The 15,665-nt window shown below is 40.6% G+C and overlaps 1 protein-coding gene across 1 annotated transcript in view; it reads right to left on the reverse strand.

Moving 5' to 3' along the window:
• Positions 1–15,665, reverse strand: part of MARCHF6 (membrane associated ring-CH-type finger 6) — an 80,635-nt gene that overhangs the window by 64,645 nt on the left and 325 nt on the right. The gene's annotated exons all lie outside the window — the stretch shown is intronic.

Here is a 15,665-nt window from a genome sequence, read left to right on the forward strand (position 1 = left end):
GATGAGGTTTAGGGTAAAGAAGTCCTTTCCTTCTATTTTAGATGCGTGTAATCTATATTGTACTGTTTTGCCAGTATCTTATTGTTTAAATTAATCCAAAAAACCAAACCCACAGTCACTGAGTCAATTTCAACTCATAGAGACCCTACAGGACAGAGGAGAACTGCCTCAGGGTTTCCAAGGCTGAAATTCTTTACGGAAGCAATCTGCCACATCTTCCTCCCTCAGAGCGGCTGGTGGGTTCAAACCACTGAACTTCTGGTTGGCAGCCAAGTGCTTAACCACTGTGCCATCAGGGCTCCTCTTTAAATGAATAGCTTTCCTATAAACTTATGTTCAAAGACGTGTACCAGAATGTTCATGGAAGCACTATTCTTAATACCTGCAAATTGGAAATACTGAAATGCCTATCAACAGTAGAATGGATAATCAAATTTTGGGATATTCACACAATGGAATACTAAAGGGCAACAAGAATAAACCAACTAAAATCACAAACTACAAGGTGGATGAATCTCACCCAGGTGATGCTGAGTAAAAGAAGCCAGAAACAAAAGTACCTACTGTACAAGTCCATGTGTACATATATCATCAGAAGTAAGGATAATGGTTCCTTCTGGGAGAAGGAAGCTCTGGACCAAGGTGGATTAGATGTGGTTCTCCCTATTCCTCCTGCTGAGCACAGCTAGAAACCCTGGACATTACAGATAAAGCAAGCATAAGAAAACTCAACAGTGAAGAGAAAAAGGCAGAACAGCTGGGGAGCTCAAGATCCAAGGAACGACATGGAGATGAGTTCTCTGGTTTTCTTTTTGCTTCATAGATCCTGCATGGGATGCCAGAGAAGCAGGCTACCTGGAATCACTGATGAGACCAGGCAGGAAGGTTCCCCAGAACAGCCTGCTCTCCCTAGCCAAAGGTCTAGGAAAGGGACAACCAAGCAAGGTAGAAAAATTCTAAACAACGACTGCTGCTGTACCCCACCCAGATGCCACAAGGGGAAAAAAATTACAGTACCAACGCCATCTCTGTCCGTAAAGGCTCAGTGGGGAGCCTCAGTGGCAATTATCCCGGGGCTGTAATGAGTCCCCCCGAGCCCCGTAGGGGTGGAACCAGAAGACCCGAGACTTTCAGGCCCAACCAGGGGTAATGAGGCACCCTTCCTCCTCCCAACCAGGGTGGTGCCAGTGGAGGCCTGTGGGGACCCTGAAATCCACCGAGCTGTAACAAAGCACCCCTCCCTACTAGGTATTGTGGGATGCTGAGTGGAGAACTGGGCTTTCACCCTCACCTGGTGACAGCATCCCCTCCTCCCACCTCCTCAGTGTCAAAGGAGACCTGCTGTGGCAAAAGATTTAAATAAAATCCAGAGCTTCATAACGTAACACCCAAAATGCCTATGACAAAATAGTAAATCACTCATCACACCCAGAACCAGGAAAATCTCAACCTGAAAGAGAAAAGACAGTCAACGGACACCAACCCCGAGATGACACAAATCTTAATTTTTTTATTTGTGGTAAATGTATCCGTGACAAAACATTTGACATTTCAACAATCTTCACATATACATTTTAGCAACATTAAATATGTTCATCATGTTTTTGAATCATCACCATTAATTGTGCCTGAATTTTTCCACCACTCTTAACAAAGCTCAGTGTCCCCTAACCATTGTATCTTCCTTTCTCCCTCCCTTCCTCCTGCAGTCCCTGGAAACCACTGATAAACTCTGATCTCTATACACTTGCCTATTCTAGATATTTCATATAAATTTCATACAATATTCATCCTTTTGTGACTTATCTGACAAGGATTTTAAAGCAGCCATCATAAAAGTGTTTCAACAAGCAATTACAAACTCACTTAGAAGAAAGGAAATAAAAGAAAGTCTCCGCAAAGAAACAGAAGATATAAAGAGGAACCAACTGAAAATTTTAAAACTGAAAAACACAATAAGGAAAATAAAAACCTCAAAAGATGGGCTCAACAGCAGAATAGAGAGAGCAGAGGAAAGAATTGGTGAATGTGAAGACAGAACAACAGAAACTACCCAATCTAAACAACAGAGAAAAAGCAGAAAGAAGAAACAACAAAAACAAAAACCTCAGGGATCTGTGTGATGATAACAAAAGATCTAACATTCATATCATCAGAGTGCCAAATGAGGGGGAGAAAGAAGGTAGGGCTGAAAAAAACATTCAAAGAAATAATGACTAATATTTTACCAACTGGCAAAAGATATAAACCTACAAATTCAAGGAGAGGAGCAAACCCCAAGCAGGAAAAAAACAAGAACCCATACCAAGCCATGTTATAATTAAAGTTCTGAAAACTAAAGAAAAAGACTATGGGGGCTGAGTGGGGCTTGTCAGATGCTCGTAATCTCTTTGTTTTTTAATCTAGGTGTTGACTATCTAGATGTGTTCATTTTATGAGAGAGGCCCTTAAAACTAAAATAGAAATTATATAAATGTGATATATTAATTGTGTGGCCATTTTAGCTGGAGTTAATACCAACAGGTATAGATGCATTAATCTATTTGTTAGTTTAAGTAGTCTTGTTTATATGAAAACAGTGACAAGAACAGGTCTCAACTGGGGAGAACTATCCTACAGGGAATTCTAATACATCACTATTTCCAAACAGTGTAGGGTTTACATTAATTTTACCCAAAGAGTTTGGTCTTTGTCCTTGATTCCTGAGAGAGAATCTCTAAAATAAACCTTGGAATTTACGTATCTTCGATAAGGACATCAGACCACACCTAACTAACAGGTTAGGTGAGGTGAAGAGGTTACTGTGGGCTGAGAGGTGGCCAGGACAGAAAGATCCACCATGTAATACCTCGTGATATAGAGCAGCCTCAGAGGAGAGAGGGGATAGAGTCAGCATTACATAATGAGACTCCCAATAAAAGCTCTGGACACTAAATCTCCATGGACTTCATGGTTAGTAAAAGACATCAATGCACATGAGCGGGTAGCATTTTCACTCAGCATAATTATTTTGAGATTCACCCATCCTGTTTTGTCTTCATCAACCCCGAAACAAACTCTGTACCCATCAGCAGTCACTCCCCATTTCCTTCTCTCTCCCCAGCCCCAGGCAACCACTAATTTACTCTTTCTTGATCTAGATTTGCCTGTTCTGGACATTTTGTCTAAATGGGATCATAAATATACTATCTTCCATAGCTTGTTTCACTTAGCATAATGTGTTTAACATTCATCCATGTTGTAACATATATCAGTACTTCATTCCTTTTCATTACCGAACAATATTCCATTGTACATACATACCACATTTTGTTTATCCATTCATCAAGTGATAGACATTTGGGTTATTTCTACTATTTGGCCATTACAAATAATGCTGCTATGAACAGGTTTTTTTGTAAAAATACATTTTCCATTTTCTTGGGTATATACCTAGGAGTGGAATTGCTGAGTCATATTGGTAACTCTATGTTTAAATTTTTGAGCAACTTCCAAAATCAACTACATCATTTTACATTCCCACCAGAAATGCGTGAGGGTTCCAATTTCTCCACATCCTCCAACGCCTATTATCTGTTTTTTTGATTACAGCCATCCTCGTGAATATGAAGTGGTATCTCATGTGGTGTTGATTTGCACTTACCTACTAACACTGATGCGGAGCATCTTTTCTTTTGCTTGTTAGCTATGTGCATATATTCTTTGGTGAGGTGTGTGTTCAAATCTTTTGCCCATTTTTTTTAATTGGATTATTTATATTTTTGTTATTGAGTTTTGAAAATTTTTTAATATACTCTAAATACAATCCTTTATCAGATTTGTATTTTGCAAATATTTTCTCCCAGGCTCTTTGCATTCTGTTAACAGTGTCTTCTGAGGAGCAGAAGTTCTCAGTTTTGATGCCATACAACATATCAGTTTTTTTCTTTTATGGGTCACGTTTTTGGTGTCATGCCTAAGAAATCTTGGCCTAACCCAAGATCACAAAGATTTTCTCCTGCATTTTCTTCAAACGTTTCATAGTATTAGAATCCCTGTTGAATTAATTTTGATATACGGTGTGAGATATGGCTCAAGGTTTTTCCCCTCCCACCCTCTTTGGATAACTAATTATTCCAGTGCCATTTGTTGAAAAGACGACTGTACTTTCTCCACTGAATTGCTTTTGTACCTCTGTGAAAAACCAGCTGTCCATATATGTATGGGTCTATTTCTGGAAACGACAGAAAAGCTCAATATCATCTGTCAGAACAAGGCCTGGGGCTGAATGTGGAATAGACCGTCAAATCGTTCATACGCAAGTTCAAGTTGAAGCTGAAGAAAATTAAAACAAGTCCATGACCCAATATACAACCTTGACTATATCCCACCTGAATTTACAGACTGTCTTAGTTATCTAGTATCTAGTGCTGCTATAACAGAAATACCACAAGTGAATGGCTTTAACAAAGAGAAATTTATTTTCTCACAGTAAAGTAGGCCAAAAGTCCAAATTCAGGGCGTCAGCTCCAGGGGAAGGCTTGCGTCAGCTCCAGGGGAAGGCTTTCTCTCTCTGTTGGTTCTGGAAGACTGTTCTTCTCATTTATCTTCCCCTGGACTAGCAGCTTTTCTGCAGGAACCCTGGGTCCCAAGGATGCGCTCTGGTGCCAGCACTGTTTTCTTGGTGGTATGAGGTCCCCCTGCCTCTCTGCTCGCTTCTTTTATATCCCAAAAGAAATCAGCTCAAGACACAATCCGAGCCCATAGATTGAGTCCTGCCTCAACAACACAACTGCCGCCCTTCCCCCCTCATTAACATCATAGAGGCAGGATTTACAACACATCGGAAAATCACATCAGATGACAAAATGGTGGACAATCACACAATACTGGGAATCATGGCACAGCCAAATTAACACACACTTTGTTGGGGGATACAATTCAATACGTGACAGAGACCATCTCAAGAACAGACTTAACACATTGAACGCTAATGACCGAAGACCAGATGAGCTATGGGAAGACATCAAGGACATCATACATGAAGAAAGCAAAAGGTCATTAAAATGACATGAAAAAAAGAAAAGACCAAAATGGAAGTCAGAGGAGACTCTGAAACCTGCTCTTGAACGTAAAGTAGCTACAGTGGATGGAAGCAATACGGAAGTAAAAGAGCTGAACAGAAGATTTCAAAGGGCAGCTCAAGAAGACAAAGTAAACTATTATAATGAATTGTGCAAAGACCTGGAGCTAGAAACCCAAAAGGGAAGAACACGCTTGGCATTTCTCAAGCTGAAGAACTGAAGAGAAAATTCAAGCCTCAAGTTACAATTCTGAAGGATTCTATGGGCAAAATACTGAATAACGCAGGAAGCATCAAAAGCAAATGGAAGGAATATAGAAAGTCACTGTACCAAAAAGAATTGGTCAACATTCTACCATTTCAGGAGGTAGCATATGATCAAGAACCGACGGTACCAAAGAAAGAAGTCCAAGGCTGCACTGAAGGCGCTGGCGAGAAACAAGGCTCCAGGAATTCACAGAATACCAGTTGAGATGTTTCAAAAAATGGATGCTGCACTGGAGATGCTCACTTGTCTATGCCGAGAAATTTGGAAGACAGTTAGCTAGCTGGCCAGCCAAGTGGAAGAGATCCATATTTGTGTACATTCCAAAGAAAGGTGATCCAACAGAATGTGGAAATTATCAAACAATATCATTAATATCACACACGAGTAAAATTTTGCTGATGATCTTTCAAAAGCAGTTGCAGCAGTAAATCAACTGAGAACTGCCAGATTCAAGCTAGATTCAGAACAGGACGTGGAACGAGGGATATCATTGCTGATGTCAGATGGATCTTGGCTGAAAACAGAGAATACCAGAAAGATGTTTACCTGTGTTTCACTGACTATGCAAAGGCATTCGACTGTGTGGATTATAATAAATTATGGATAACACTGCAAGAATGGGAATTCCAGAACATTTAATTGTGCTCACGCAGAACCTGTACATAGGCAACGTATTGTACGCGTGGCAACATACTGATTGCAGAGGCAGCAATAAGAATGCAATTGTTTTCTAATAATCCAGAAATTAAAGAGATTTGCAAGAATTTAAAACATACTCTTCTCACTGAAGTTTTTTTAAGTTATTTTTCATAAAGTTATTTTTGTTAACACATTTTTGTTATTTTAAAATGTTTTCAATACTTTTTAAAATAGTTTTCATTTCTAATATGGTAAGTGTAGTTGTATATATCCCACATAAATAAAAACTCTTTGGATTCTCAATTTTTAAGAGCAAAGAGGTCCTGTGGAGTCCCTGAGTGGTTCGAACAGTTAACGCACTCTACTAACTGAAAAGACCACCGCCTTCAGTATGGATTACACCTCAACATACAAGAAAACAAAAATCCTCACAACTGGACCAATAAGCAACATCATGATAAACGGAGAAAAGACTGAAGTGGTCAAGGATTTCATTTTACTCAGATCCACAGTCAACACCCATGGAGCAGCAGTCAAGAAATCAAAAGATGCACTGCACTGTGCAAATCTGCTGCAAAAAGACCTCTTTAAAGTGTGGAAAAGCAAAGATATCACCTTGAAGACTAAGCTGTGCCTGACTCAAGCCACAGTGTTTTCAGTCGCCTCATATGCGTGCAAAAGCTGGACAATGAATAAGGAAGACGGAAGAAGAATGGAAGCCTTTGAATTGTGGTGTTGGTGAAGAATACTGAATACACCATGGACTGCCAAAAGAACGAACAAATCTGTCTTGGAAGAAGTGCAACCAGAATGCTCCTTAGAAGCAAAGATGGTAAGACTCCATCTCACATACTCTGGACATGTAATCAGGAGGGATCAGTCCCTGGAGAAGGACATCATGCTCGGTAAAGTAGAGGGTCAGCAAAAAAGAGGAAGACCCTCTACGAGATGGACTGACACAGTGGCTACAACAATGGGCTCAAGCATAACAATGGTTGTGAGGATGGTGCAGGACCGGGCAGCGTTTCATTCTGTTGTATGTAGGGTCACTATGAGTTGGAACTGACTCAATGGCACCTAACAACAACTGACTGAAAGGTTGGTGGTTCAAGAGGTGCCTTGGAAGAAAGACCTGGCAATCATTTACTTCCAGAAAAACACTAAAAACCTTATGGAGCACAGTTCTACCCTGACTCACATGGGATCACCATGAATCAGAATTGACTCAGTGGTAATTGGGGAACAAAACGGAGTGGGACGGTCCTGAGACCAAAATTTGAGTGCCACTGTTCTACACCGATGGTCTTCAAACTGTTCCATTCAGTGGCAGTATCTCTAGATGCCACACAAAATCTAAGTATGGGGAAACAAGTTATGCAGGAAATGTTTTTGGCATAGTTCCTAGGTACACAGTAGGTATTTAATATTTGTTGAATGGAGAAGCAAGCAAAAAAAGACAAGGACTCTCCAAATTTTTGCTGTATCTCAAAAGTGCTATAATACAACTGCACACTTAAAAAATGTAAATTTTACTGTGTGTAAAGTATACCTTATTAAGCTAATGCTGTCTTTAAGGAATACAGTCAATTGGGAGTGGTAGAGAGAGACAGAAAAGTACAGTGGATATTATACTAAAGTTAATTTCTAAGAAAGAAATGGAGAATGCTTCAGTGTTTCCAAGCCTTTAAGAATTCATCATGTCCAAAACTGAACTTATCTATGCCATTTCACAGTTGATGAAACTACACGAGGCATCATTTTTAACTCCTCCTTCTCTCTACATTACCACATCAGTCATTGTTCTATTAATTCTACCCCGATCTGTTTCTCCTTTTCCGTTCTTTCCAGTCCCACTACCTTAAACTCCTATAATATCTTGCCTGCTTATTGCAATAGCATACTAATGTCGTTGTTGTTAGGTGCCACTGAGTCGGTTCCAACTCCGAGAGACCTCAGGTACAACAGAACGAAACACTGCCTGGTCCTACATCACGCTCACTGTCGTCGCTATGTTTCGGACCATTGTTGCAGCCACTGTATCGATCCATCTCATTGAGGGTCTTCCTCTTTTTCACTGACCCTCTACTTTACCAAGCGTAATGTCCTTCTCCAGGGACTGGCCCCTCCTGATAACATGTACAAAGTATGCAAGATGAAGCGTCGCCATCCCTGCTTCCAAGGAGCATTCTGGCTCTACTTCTTCCGAGACAGACTTGTTCGTTCTTCTGGCAGTCCATGGTATAGTCAATATTCTTCACCAACACCATAATTCAAAGGGATCTTCTTTATTCATTGTCCAGCTTTTGCATGCATATGAAGCAACTGAAAATACCATGACGGGCCAGGCACACCTTAGTCATCAAGGTGACACGTTTGCTTTTTAAGCATTCTAATATCTGGTCATAATAATAGTTTGTTTCCCTGGGGCCTTACCCCTTCTTCCCTTTTAAGAACTCTTTCCATCTGTCCTACACTGTGTTAAAAATAACTGCTCTTCACTTGCAAGTCAAGTTGTATACCACTACCCTCAGGTGATGCCACTGTTCCCATCACCATAGATAAACATTCAGTACTTCCCAAAGAATGATTCCCCTCACCCTCATCCTCCTGCCCCTGGTAACCACTAGTAACCACTGGTTTTTATATATTTACCTATTCTTGTCATTTCACATAAGTGAGCCCATACAATATCTGTCCTTTTCCGATTGACTTATTTCACTCAGCATAACGTCTTCGAGGTTCATCCATATTGTAGCATGTATCAGGACTACTGTAACTGGTATCACTAAGCTGTACTCCAGAAAGGAGGAGAGGGGAGTGACAAATAGAATGGTATATATAGTTTTACATCAAAAACAGCAGCAAAAAAAGGACTGCAGTTGTTGATACTACTTAGGTATATAAATAAATACCACATGGGATTAGTTTTCTTGGTTCAAAAGTTTAGGGTTATGGTTTTGTGGGCCTGTCCACTGTCCTAATATTGTCTTAAGGGTTTCTGCTCTCCTGGTTCAGTTTAGTGCCTGGGGTCTTAAAAGCTTGCAAGCAGGCTAAGGCTGCTTATGTACAACCAGAAACTTCATGGGATTTGGTTCCTTGGTTTGGAGATTTAGGGCCATGGTTTCATGGGACATCCCAGCTAACTGGCCTAATAAGATTTTCAGTGCTTCTGTTCTACCTCAGGTCGTTATATAGTGCCTAGGGTCTTAAAAGCTTCCAAGTGGCCATCCAAGGCACAACAACGAGTCTCTATTCATCTGAAGCAACAGAGGAAGAAGGGGAGTCAGAAACAGGAAGAGAATATGGACTGTGTGGCTGTCTCCATGAACAACTGCCTCCTTTGCCATGAGACCAGAACTGGATGGTGCCCAGCTACCACTACTGAATATTTTGACCAAAGACTCCATAGAAGAATCCTGATCAAATGGGAAAAATGCAGAACAGAATTTCAAATTCTCATGAACTCCATACTTTCTAGAGCCATGAGGCTGAATGAACCCCTGAAACTATTGCCCTAAGGTAATCTTTAAACCTTAAACCAAAAATATCCCCTGAAGCCTTCTTAAAACCAAACAACAGTTTAACTTAACTAGTAAAAAATGTCTGCCTTGAGCATTCTGCTCTTTTAAGAACTATCTATAGGAGATGAAAGTGACAACAGCAACTCGAAAGATTAGGTAGGAACCTTAGAGGCAGTGAGTTTACGTTAATGGTGGAGGAACAACTGGGAAAAGGAGAGTGAGAATGGTGGCACAACGTGACCGTAATCAATGTCACTGAATTATACATGTAAAAATGGTTGGAGTGGTATATGTTTTGCTGTGTATATTCTCAACAATAACACACACACACACACACACACACACACACACACACAAAGCTTGTAGTCAGGCCATCCAAGATACGAGTAGTTTCTATTTAGATGGAGAAACAGAGGAAGAAGGAAGCCCAAGAATCCAAGAAGGAAATGGTCTGCAGGTGTAACTGCCTCCATGAACTACCATCTCTGTTGCCATGAGACCAGAAGAAAAGGATGGTGCCTGGCTACCATTTCTGAATGTTTTGATCAGGAATCCAATAGATGGATCCTGATCAAAAGGAGAAAAATTGTGGACCAGAACTTCAAATTATTATTGGAAACCAGACTTATTGGATACACTGAGACTGGAGGCACCCCAAATCTATTGCCTGGAAAAAACTTTTAAACTGTGAACCAAAACTATCCAATGAAGTCATCTTTAAATAAAACAACAGTTTAGTTCAATTGATAAAGAATGTTTGCCTTCAGCATTGTGGCCGTTTAAAGAATCATCTATATGAGATCAAACCGACAACAGTAACTCTAAAGCACCAATGAGAACTGTAAGGGGCAGAGTATAAGTTAAAAGGTGATGAAACCATACAGGCAGAGACAAGTGAGATTGGTGATACAATGTCAAGTCTGTAACCATTGTCAACGAGCTGTGCATATAAAAAAATTAATATGTAACCATTGTCAACGAGCTGTGCATATAAAAAAATTAATAACTGATCTTCATGTCCTCACAGGAGAGAAGTAAAACTCCCTAAAAGAAGCCTAGTCTGGAAGTAGGTATCTGGAAGAGGATAACCAGGTAGTCCAGCATTATCTGCTCAACAGTATCTCAGCCTAAGAAGTATTCTAGCTCAACAATGTAGCAAACACCTTTTGGAAGGTCTGCTCAGCTCAAGAAAGGGCACCATCAGCCATGATTTTTATTCTGATGTTACCTTCCCCACCTCACTACCACTCAGCTCCTAGGTCAAGGGTAAGCCCGACCTAAGATAGGTCAATCAGATTCTAGCTCACAAAAATTTGGGTTTAGCATTTGATCAGGAAAAAAGTATTTTTAGAGAAGTTGCCAGGGACAGAGTGGCAAGACAATTTGCCTCCTCTCAGTTCAAAGCCGTCCCACAGCTCCCTGTCTCACTACGTAAAACCCAAAAAACCATTGTGGTCAAGTCGATGCCAACTCGCAGTGACCCTACAGGACAGACTAGGGTTTCCAAGGCTTTAAATCTTGACGGAAGCAAACTGCCACATCTTTCTCCATAAAGTGGCTAGTGGGTTTGAATCACCAACTTTCCAGTTAGCAGCCAAGCCCTTAACCACTGCGCCACAGTGCTCATACACTAAGTAAAAATCAACGTAAATCCTACTTGCTCAGTTCCACTCTACACTTCTCCCTGGCCCCATGACCTCTCACAACCTCTCTTCCCCAGCTCACGCACTCCACAGCAGCCACCAGGCTTCACAGTGGCTATTCCCTCAGCCTGCACTGCTCTCTCCAAAGGCAATTACAAGGTGAACTCCCTCTCCTCCTTTCTCCTCAGAAAAGCCTTCCTTCACTGCCATATAAAACTGTAGTCCCTGCCCTGACATCTGGCACTCCTTATTTCCCCCCGATTTACTGTTCTCTGTAGCACTTATGGGGCCCTGGTGGCACAGTGGTTTAGCATTTGGCTGCTAACCAAAAGGTGAGCAGTTCGAATCCACCAGCTGCTCCTTGGAAACCCTATGGGGCAGTTCTACTCTGTCCTATAGGGTCACTATGAATCAATCCACTTGGCAGCAATGGATTTGGGTGTTTTTTGTTCGTTTGCTTTGGTTATAGCTCTTATGGAGCCCTGATGGCATAGTGGTTAAGAGCTACGGCTGCTAATCAAAAGGTCAGCAGTTCGAATCCACCAGCTGCTCCTTGGGAACGCCATGGGGTAGTTCTACTCAGTCCTATAGGGTCACTATGATTCGAAATTGACTTGATGGCAACGGGTTTGGTTTTTGGTTTTTTTTTTTTTTTTGGTAGCACTTATAACCTTGTAGATATGTCATATAATTTATTATGCGTTTATTTTCTGTCTTTTCTTCCTCTCATACTAGCTAATAACTAGAGTGTAAGCTCTATGAAAGAAGGAACTTTGTCTGTCTTGTTCCCTGCCTAGCCCAAGTGCATAAAATAGTACCTGGCATGTAACAGGTGCCCCCCAAACATGTGTCAAATAAGCTCATGTATACTTGGGCACAGCATGCCAAAGCTGTGAAAGCTGATCCGTGGAAGCAAAAGAATGAAGCAGGCATGTCTGGAAGCAGAGATGAAAGACCATGTGGTTCTAGAAAGAGGGTAACTAGCTGTCTGCTTCCTAACAACTTTCCATCCTTTTAACTTATTTCTTCCAAATCTAAGAGACCTGGAGTCTCAACACAGTGACTATACAACACAATATGTTTAATAATCAATAACCATTGCTTTGGCATCACATACAAAGACTGGTAAGATTGTGTATTAAGTCTGCTAATATAAGCAGTAATTTAGAAGAATGAAAACAGAAAAATCTGCCTTATGCATCATTGGGCTGAAATGAAAACCTTCTACTATGGCAAAATGTTTAAAATCATCTTAAAAAGAGCTTCACACATCAATACTTGCTCGCAACATCTGTTCCAGTGTTGCTAGGCTTTTCCTTAAAATACTGTATATCCTTGAGCAAAGGACAGATTTTTTTCTGAACCTGAAAAATCTCGGTGCATTTCAGGGTCTGACTCCTAATCCGTAAAATGAGGAGGCCACACATCTAAAGTCTCCACCAAACTGAAGTTTAAATATCTGATGACTGACAGCAGTTTACAAAGCACGTCTGCACGCATACAAACAACATTCAAACAATAAAAAGACTCATCCCCTGTGTTCTGGAATGGATTGTAAGCATTTTATTTGATAAAAACAAAATTTAATACCCCGAACACTTTGAAGGTCTTTAAAATCTAGCAGATATTTCATATGAAAAGCCAAAATCCATCTGGCAAATAAACAATTCTCTAATAGAAATCAGTCTTCTTTACTACAAATACAAAACATTCTCAGCATTACAACATCATACATGGTATCATCAGAGGGAAGTAACATGCTGCTTTTTAAAGGGAGGGAAGAGTTATATTCTATTTGCGAGGTTTGTGTTTTAGTAACATTCTTAATACCTTTGCTCACAGTATTAACATATGTAAAAGAACAGAAAAGTAAACCAAAATATTATCAGTGTTTTTAACATTGGGTGATAGATTACAAGGTTTTAAAAAGATTTAATATTCTTTAGGGTTGCTATAAGTCAGAATCAACTTGACAGCAATGGCAATATTCTTTATATTCCACAGTTTCTCCAAATCTCCTACATAAAACTGTTTATTCTGTTATCAGATAAAACTCAAATTCTGTTTTTTTTAATTTGAGAAATAATCTGTGATCCTTGATTTAACAAATAAAACAGCTGTTTCCCAGTTTTGGCACCTTCATTTTATCATTTTTATTGTCACATCCTCTGTAACCTCCCTCTTCTTCCAGTGTTTTTTCAATTTAAATTTAAATTAATTTTGGAAATTTCAGAAGACTTTCAATTTGGGATACACAAAAGTAGGCATGAAAAATATTACAATGGATTTTCATTTCACAACTAATAGTTTCATTTAAAAAATGCAAAATAAAGGCCCATCAAATTATATCAATGATTCATCTTATAAAGCAAATGCCAAGAATTAGTTATTTCAACATTAGACACTCTGTATACAATTATATCTAACTTAAATATGGAGTCAGACAAACCTGAGTCTGAATATTGCCTCTGCCATTCACTACCTATGTGACCTTAGACAAGTTACTTAACCATACTAACCTGTTTCCTCATCTGTAAAATGGGGATACTGCCTAGCTAAAAATGCTGAGGAAATTAAATGAGGTATGTGTGTTTAGCACATATTAAGCCCTCAGTAAATGTTAGTAGGGATCAGTGTTCATGTTAGTAAAATACATTATCATTTATAGCATGCCCTGATTATAATTTTACAAGGGAAAAAATATGTTTAAGGACTAGAAGCACAATGAAAATATTCCGTTCATGATCCAGTATACACTTCAAGATTCTGCAATTCTTGAATTATCACTATTGCTGCACCATAAATGTTTGCAAGTACTAAAAGAATGGGATTTTACTACAGTGGGGCAGTGCATATAAAGTGATACACATATCTATGTATACATATATGCCTTACTAGATTTATTCATCAAAACTTGAATCCAAAAAGATGTGACACCTATGTAACTGTCAGAAAAGAATGTAACTGCTAACATTCTGCAGTTTCATGGCCCTATTTTCCCAAAGGAATCTGCTATGGTGATTGGCTCCACTGTATATAATAAACACAACTGTGATGATTGGCTCCACTGTATATAATAAACACAACTGTGGCAAAATGCAAGGAGAACTCAATTTGGAGCCAGAATACCAAAAGCAAACCTAACCCGTTGCCTTTGAGTCGATTCTGACTCATAGCAACCCTACAGGACAGAGGAGAACTGCCCCATAGAGTTTCCAAGGAGCGCCTGGTGGATTCGAACTGACAACCTTTTGTTTAGCAGGTAGCTCTTACCTAGAGCCAGAATACCTAGGTTCAAATCTGTTTAATAGTTTTGTAAGCCTTGGACAAGCTATTAAAATAGCCTAAGCCTAAATTTCCACATCTGTAGGAGAATAATACCTACCTACTCCACAGGGCTGACATGAAGAAAGCCAAATGTGAATGCATGTGAGTATGCCTTGTAAACTGTCAAATGCCAAATGCAAATATTATTACAGTTAAGGTTCTTACTGATTTCCTAAGGGAAGGCTTCTTTAAAAAAATGATACATCAAGTTTCTTCAAATCATTACATATACAGATAACATCAAAATTCTTATCACTCATTACTGCAGTCGTTACGGTGCTCAATGATTTGATTTTATTTAAAATCTCCAAAGCTGCACTACATGGGGTCCGCAATGAATCAGAATCAACTTGATGGAACCCAAGAACAACAAGGTTAAGACATACTCATCAAATCCCCACAGAAACATTGCCACAGCACTTAGAAATGTATCTGCACTGATAACCATAACATCAAGTAGGATAATTCAGCAATTTCCTCTGTCAATTCACTCATTTGATAAGGCTCAACAGAGAAAACTGCTTAAAAGTAACCTACAGTGGCTAAGCAAATACATTTCAGTACTCTCAGATGTTGGTGCTTCTGTCTTACGTATTCAGGTTACCAAGGGTCAGCTCGTCCCAAAACAATTATATCTGAAAATACGCACTCACAAAACAGGGAGCCAGCAAACCCCAGCCTATTTATGGCATGGATTAAAACCAAAACAAAAGAAATTTGGAGAGCCGCCTTCGAACCATCTCTTCGGGCCTCGTCCTCCCCGTTCAGCAAACACGTTCTTGGGGGGAGGCAAGCGGAGGGCAAGGCTTTCAAAGAGGGGCCAGCTCCTCCGCTGGGCCGTCACCTGGCGGTATTTTTCGCCAAGTTTCAAAGTCAACAAAGAAGTTTCGCAGAGCCGGGTCCGGCCTGGACAGCGACGGGCAAGGCGACATCCAGATGGACAAGAATAGTGGGCGGTGCAGGATCCCCCTCCCCGGGCAGGACCCCCTACCCAAGCAGGACCCCCCTTCCCAAGCACGGTCCCTCCTCCCGAGCAGCGCCCCGTTCGAGAACAGGGCTCCCTTCCCCAGAAGGGCCGGATCTCCGGGGACCGAGGACGGGGCTGGGGTCACCGGGCCCGACGCCGCCGGGGCCCCTCAGCCGCGGCGGTAAGGCGGGGGTCGGGGGACACCTTGCGCCCCCCGGACGGCCGGACGGCCTCGCGG

Source organism: Trichechus manatus, unplaced genomic scaffold (assembly GCF_000243295.1).
Source record: "Trichechus manatus latirostris isolate Lorelei unplaced genomic scaffold, TriManLat1.0 scaffold00072, whole genome shotgun sequence".
Classification (NCBI taxonomy): domain Eukaryota; kingdom Metazoa; phylum Chordata; class Mammalia; order Sirenia; family Trichechidae; genus Trichechus; species Trichechus manatus.